At 39.4% G+C, this 7,093-nt stretch overlaps 1 pseudogene; it reads right to left on the bottom strand.

Annotated features, from left to right (window-relative positions):
* Positions 1-2,543: 2,543 nt before the first annotated feature.
* Positions 2,544-3,957, bottom strand: LOC149212928 (sorbitol dehydrogenase pseudogene; annotated as a pseudogene).
* Positions 3,958-7,093: the final 3,136 nt, after the last annotated feature.

Raw genomic sequence — 7,093 nt, 5'->3', positions numbered from 1 at the left:
TGAGGTTGTTTGTGGAATCGTGCTCAACCTTGTGCTCCTTCTCAACCCTGGGGTTTGTGTTTTCTGCACTTTCCTCCTCTTATTCTCTGATTTTTCTTCTAGAGGAGAGGTTTTAGTTTGTGAGAATTCTTCTTTACCTAGGCTAGCTTTCTTTCTTCTAGGGTTTCCCCTCTTCATTCTCTGCAAAATTTTTACTATAGGCAGCTCTTCTTCTGTTACCTCTATCTGAGTTTGAGGTGCATGTTCCTTTATCATTTCTATGGTTCTCTTTCTCCCTATGAGGGCCCTGCTGCTACTTAGTGTTTCTAGGGATTTTTCCTCAAAATGGTTTCTTATTAGGAAACTCTCCCAATCATCCACTATGCATCGGAGATGAAATTCAACCAATATTTTTACCAAACCATGATGATACATGGTGTTTTCTATGCATTGAATTTTCTTCTGAACATTTGTAGCCATTTTCCTAAGGCTATTCAAGAAGAAATAGGGGAGGTTCATTTGATGATCCTCGAGAAGGTACATCGTCATTCTAACATGATAAAAATACATCTGCCCAAACCTACCCTCACATGTGATAAACTTCTAAAGCACAAGTACTAAGTTTCTCCATTTGTTTTTAAGAGCAGAGCTTGGAATACCTTTTTTGTAGACCATGGTGTCCATGTTCAGATTCTTGAGGAAAACCTTCCAGTCCTCATTGTCAATCCCTCTATTTTTAAACCATTTTTCTCCATGTCTTAGCAACTCAGTGGCCTCAATGATCATAGACTCTGTTACTGTGAGTTTTATGTCCCCAATTTCGGCCTCCATTCCATCGAATGAGCGTGAAAATGTCTTGGTTACCTCTTTGTGGAAGCCATTAAATTTCTCAATGAACTGCAACCATTGTCTTCTTTGCAGCAGCTCCCTAGTTTGTGGGCACCCCTCTAGGAATTGCTTCCTTCCTGGATCAGTTCGAACAATTACCCCCATGCCAAAGGATGCTTTGCCTTGAAGATTGGCTACCTTGATAGGAAAATGGGACTGGTAGGGTTTTCTAGCTGGTGGAAAGATGGAATGACTGTGAAAGAACAGAGGAGTGTAAGAATAGGGAAGAGCGGATGGATTATCAAAAGGATTATGGAAATGAATTCAACCGTTAGGCACATTCAAACTTATGATTTGGTATTTAATTTGGCAGATATGGCACAAGGTCGTGATATAAATTTTAGATTTATGGCATGTTAGCGCTTGAAATTTCACCTCAGGCTGAGAAAGGTAAACCTCAAGGCAACATCAAACCACTTAGCCTCGTAGCTAGCCCTACGGGGCAGGAGAGGGCTCTCTCCGGTCTATCTCGGTAAAGATCTTCAATTGGTGAGATGACCAATAAGGAATACTGATTTTAGGCTAGTAAACTGATAGAAATATATTTTTTAATAAATGATGGGGTTTTTCTGGGCTGCATGGGGCAAAGGAATAGCTTGAACAGAGAAATATAATAAAAAACACAGATTATCGATTGAGGCAAGGTAGGCAAGAAATTTAACATCAAATTGAGATTAAATGGGATGGCAAGACTGCTGAGGAGCTGACAAGGGCATAGAAGATTAATCCTTATCAAACAGAAGAAAACATGAAATATTGAACAAACTTAAAGGCAGAGCATACAAATGATGAATTCTACCTTAACACTTCATTTGTTCAATTAGAAATGATCATGAAGTGAAATGAAACATAACAGTTTACATATGAAACAGAAGAAAAACTTAAGCTAACTTTCATACCACAGGAATCTCAGAAGTCAGAGCTATGTAATTTCATTAAAAATCTCTGTCAAAAAACTGTACAATGAAGCTCTGTTACACACACCTCTCAGCACTCAGAACTTCTCCCCCCTCCTCCTCCCTTTTTCTAAAAAAAAATTATTTTTATACATTAAATAAAACTAAAAACAACCAAAAACAAACAACAGATCGACCCACAAAATAGGGGCGTTGTTTCAACTGTAGCTACAACAAAAGAGATAAAATCATTTCTTTTTCCTAAAACAGAAGATCGTTCCGCTTGAAATCCTCTGGTGGCTAATAAACTAGAGCGCAGATCTTATTGTATGACTAACTGAGGTCATAAATAAGAACGAATCCTATTCATCTGGTAACAGGTGTCTTTGTTTATTTTTGGCTGAAGTGAAAGGGCCAGGTGTCAAGGATGTGCGCCAAATTCTTCTAGTTAAAAAATCTCCATATTTTTGACCTGGGAACATCTAAAACTGGCTACCCAACATTTGGAATAGATATCCACATGCAACCAGAATTTTTGTATAGCTTGAATAAAGCTTAGCTGGAAAGTGAGAAGTTTTGGGAAAATTGGTTACAAAGACTGGACTAATAAGGTAACCAAAACCAAATAGACTAATCGGAGAAATACGGGCATAAAACACAGCCGCTGATAAAAGCTTCTCGCCATGCCAGATAAGAAATCCTTTAACAAATCCAAGGAATTCATTATGAAATTGGATCAATTCATCAATTTTCTCATAAAGTGACTTAGCTTCAGCTTGTGTCTTTTCAAACATCTGGCTTTTCTTTTTGCAATTCAGTACAGCCCTTTCCACCAGATTCGCATCTCCCACAACAAGGTTTCTCGCAATGATCAGTGCTTGCCTCCCTGAATTTTGTTTCCAAAATGCAATAGAATCCCCAGTTCCCCATGATGTAGATCTCATCCACGTACGGAGGTATATGCTTCCATCTGAACCAACTACATGAGGACCAACTCTAAAATCATTTTGTGTTGAACATCCACTTTTCCACTGCTTATAAATTCCAGGCACAGAGGCCAAGTGTTCCTGTAACGAAAAACACCAAAAATATCCACCTCCCTGGCAGAAGCTTGAGTGAGTGGCAGATTCATCTCATTATGGCCCATTCCCACAAGGCATATCCTACCGCCAGCAGATGTAGCCTTTAGAGCCGTTGACATTGTTTTGGCAAAACCAGCACAATCAAAAGTTACATTTATATTTCGAACCATGACATTTTTATGCGAGTCACTTCTTCATCAATATCCTGAGAGTCTTTGGAGACTAAGATACATTCATCAGACCCAACTTTTTAAGCCATTGATAGACGCTCCTCATCTACATCAGCAATAATAATCCGTGGAGCTCCAAATGCACGTGCACACAGCACGGTGACAAGGCCAATAGGACCTGCCCCCATGATCAACACATTTGTCTCAGGACCTACCGAAGCTCGGCGACAAGCATGAACCCCAACACTGAGTGGCTCACACATGGCACCTTCCTCTAGAGTTAGATTATCTGGTAACTTGAAACATAAACATGCAGGATGAAGAATCTGATTGGCCAGGGAACCATGCACTGGGGGTGTTGCAAAGAACTTCATCTCGGAACACAAATTGTAGAAACCCTGCTTACATGGCTCACATTGCCAACACGATATTCCAGGCTCCAAAGCTACACGGTCACCAGGAACCAGATGTTTCACTTCACTGCCAACGTCCTCAATTATTCCAGCACATTCATGACCAATAACCATCGGCTCTTTTACAACATACCCTGCCACTACTTCGATCAGACTCAAAATCAGCACTTAATATGTTATCATCTGTTTTAAAAGAAGTTGAACCACAGTTGACTGAAGGACATCGACCTTGATAGAGATTCCATTCATCCTGGGCACCGCCTACTTCAAGGTCTGCTTCACCGCTTCTACTTCCTCTATGAAGCTCATTTGAACAAGTATTCAGCATCCTATCAGTAGCTAACACATCGTGTTCTTTCAATACATGATAGTTGTGAGAAATATCTATTTGTGTGCTCTTAGCATGTCCATCAAGACTGCCTTGCAATCCATTGAATTGATGTGCTTCTGCCGGTATTGTTTGAGATTCATCCCGATTCTCATTGTACATTCCAACCTCATATTCGTATGATCCACAGTATTGGCTCATGTCAAAAGGAGGTTCCAAAAGCCTGGAGCATGTTTAGAACAAAAAATTTGCAAGAAGTGCCTTGTGCTTAGGTGGAAGCCTTGTATATGTCCATCCACAATATGAAACTGCAAGATAGAAAAGCCTGGAGCATGTTTAGAACAAAAAATTTGCAAGAAGTGCCTTGTGCTTAGGTGGAAGCCTTGCATATGTCCATCCACAATATGAAACTGCAAGATAGATGAAATTCTTGAAAGGTCTCTTAAGATGACAGATACTACGCTGATGTGCATCATTCTCCTCTAAGGTCATATGAAAATGTTGTTCATCTAAACGGCCATTTGCTGAAAGCAAGTCTTCTCCATGCCTTTTCCTTGGATAGTTTTTAAAAAAGGATTACCATCTTCAATTTCTGTCACTGACTGGACTTTACTAGTTGAAGCAAGTGACTGCAAGATATTCACCTCTTTGCAGTTAACTGCAGTACCAATCATATGAGAATCTGACTCTTGAGCCATATGGTGTGAAGATTTTTCTTGTAAAATAGATGTGCAGTCTTTATTAATGTCGAGCGGAGAGGAGCTCATGTGATGGTTTATTTCAGTTGCATGAGATTCACCCTTTTAAAAATTGAAAACGTAAAGTTGAATACAACTGACTACCCTTAATGCAGATTCTTGCAAGTAGTAGAAGAGAAGACCCATCAAAATGCCCCTGTATGTAGAATGATCCAATAATGAAGCAGCTTATGCACATTCCTCCTGCAGCAATCATTATAAGTGGGCGCCTTCCATATTTGTCCATATTACAAACTCTGTTTTCTAATTCCTTTTTTAAATTTGCTGATTTTGAATGAGGGCTTTTCTTTGTCTGCTTGCAGGGATAGGAGTTTGAAGTCGCTGCCATTTGAAGAGCTGGAGAATAAATTACATATTCTAAAACAACACATTTAATGATTTCTTCTTCAAAACAGGGTTTTGAAGAAGAATCAATCTCACACTGACATGAGACGGAGTCTAACATCGGCTCCACTTGGGATGGCAGCTACCGCTTCGTGGAGGTGCCAAGAACCGCAGAACTTTGGGAGAGCAGACAGTGCCTCCATCTATTGGGCAATGGAGTCATCATCGACACAACTGAAACTGAACTCAAATTGATTTGATCTCAAGACTAAAATGACTGAAAAAATGACTTAACAATCTTTAAGCAAACTAAAAAAAGATGCTGCCCTTATGGCTGCTTATTTATTTACAAAAGCTACTCTAATCTGTTGTACAAACAATAGATCAGGTAATACTAAAATGCTAGATTAACCATTCAAGTAAACCTGAGAATGATGTCGCTTGAGAATGCTTCCACGAGGACACAGATGTAAGTGCTGGCAGCCCTTCATGCACGTAATGAGCCTGATCACGTAGACAACAGCTTGATCTATCAATCAAACTGAAAAATGTGTCCATGTATGCTGCCATTGGATCGCGGAAGCCAGACTCTGTTGGCTGCCCCAACTCTGCAATGCATACTTCCAGTTGCACACTGTCGATGTAAACATCTGTAGGCGAGTATGTTATTTCTTGTTGCGAAGGAGGAAGGATCTCCAAGAACTTTTTAGGGTCTTGGAAATCATATGACTGGATTTGCTCATCTAAACATTTAATCTCCTTTTCGATTCTTTCAACAATTAACTCACAAAATTTAGTTTTGAAGGACTTTGAAGATTTCAACAAATGAAGCCAGGCACTGTAAACATCTTCATCAAATTCAGTATCTGCTAACTCCTTTCTTATTCCTTCTACAGCTTCACACAGGGCAGGGTTTGCCACATACCCTTCCATTGCATGAATGGATCAGCAAGCACTGGAATGTCTGGATCGAATTGGAGTCGCTAGGTGAATGGTTCAGCCTGCATATGTATCTGACTACTGTCCACCATCAGCATGAGATCTGCAATTTGATTTCATGTACTGGGACAAGACAATCAACAAGTCGAATGTTCTCCCCAGTATGGTTGCCAATATGTTAGCGCTTGAAATTTCACCTCAGGCTGAGAAAGGTAAACCTCAAGGCAACATCAAACCACTTAGCCTCGTAGCTAGCCCTACGGGGCAGGAGAGGGCTCTCTCCGATCTATCTCGGTAAAGATCTTCAATTCGTGAGATGACCAATAAGGAATACTGATTTTAGGCTAGTAAATTGATAGAAATAGATTTTTTAGTAAATGATGGGGTTTTTCTGGGCTGCATGGGGCAAAGGAACAGCTTGAATAGAGAAATATAATAAAAAACACAGATTATCGACTAAGGCAAGGTAGGCAAGAAATTTAACATCAAATTGAGATTAAATGGGATGGCAAGACTGTTGAGGAGCTGACAAGGGCATAGAAGATGAATCCTTGTCAAATAGAAGAAAACATGAAATATTGAACAAACTTAAAGGCAGAGCATACAAATGATCAATTCTACCTTAACACTTCATTTATTCAATTAGAAATGATCATGAAGTGAAATGAAACATAACAGTTTACATATGAAACAGAAGAAAAACTTATGCTAACTTTCATACCATAGGAATCTCAGAAGTCAGAGCTGTGTAATTTCATTAAAAATCTCTGTAAAAAAACTATACAATGAAGCTCTGTTACACACACCTCTCAGCACTCAGAACTTCTCCCCCCTCCTCCTCCCTTTTTCTAGAAAAAAAATATTTTTATACATTAAATAAAACTAAAAACAACCAAAAACAAACAACAGATCGACCCCCAAAATAGGGGCGCTGTTTCACCTGTAGTTACAACAAAAGAGATAAAATCATTTCTTTTTCCTAAAATAGAAGATCGTTCCGCTTGAAATCCTCTGGTGGCTAATAAACTAGAGTGCAGATCTTATTGTATGACTAACTGAGGTCATAAATAAGAACGAATCCTATTCATCTGGTAACAAGTGTCTTTGTTTATTTTTGGCTGAAGTGAAAGGGCCAGGTGTCAAGGATGTGCGCCAAATTCTTCTAGTTAAAAAATCTCCATATTTTTGACCTGGGAACATCTGAAACTGGCTGCCCAACATCTGGAATAGATATCCACATGCAACCAGAATTCCTGTATAGCTTGAATAAAGCTTAGCTGGAAAGTGAGAAGTTTTGGGAAAATTGGTTACAAAGA

This window comes from Pinus tabuliformis, chromosome 1_1 (genome assembly GCF_031772625.1).
Source record: "Pinus tabuliformis cultivar Carrire ecotype Pingquan chromosome 1_1, CPIR1, whole genome shotgun sequence".
Taxonomy (NCBI): domain Eukaryota; kingdom Viridiplantae; phylum Streptophyta; class Pinopsida; order Pinales; family Pinaceae; genus Pinus; species Pinus tabuliformis.
This window is presented reverse-complemented; position numbering and strand designations above follow the sequence as displayed.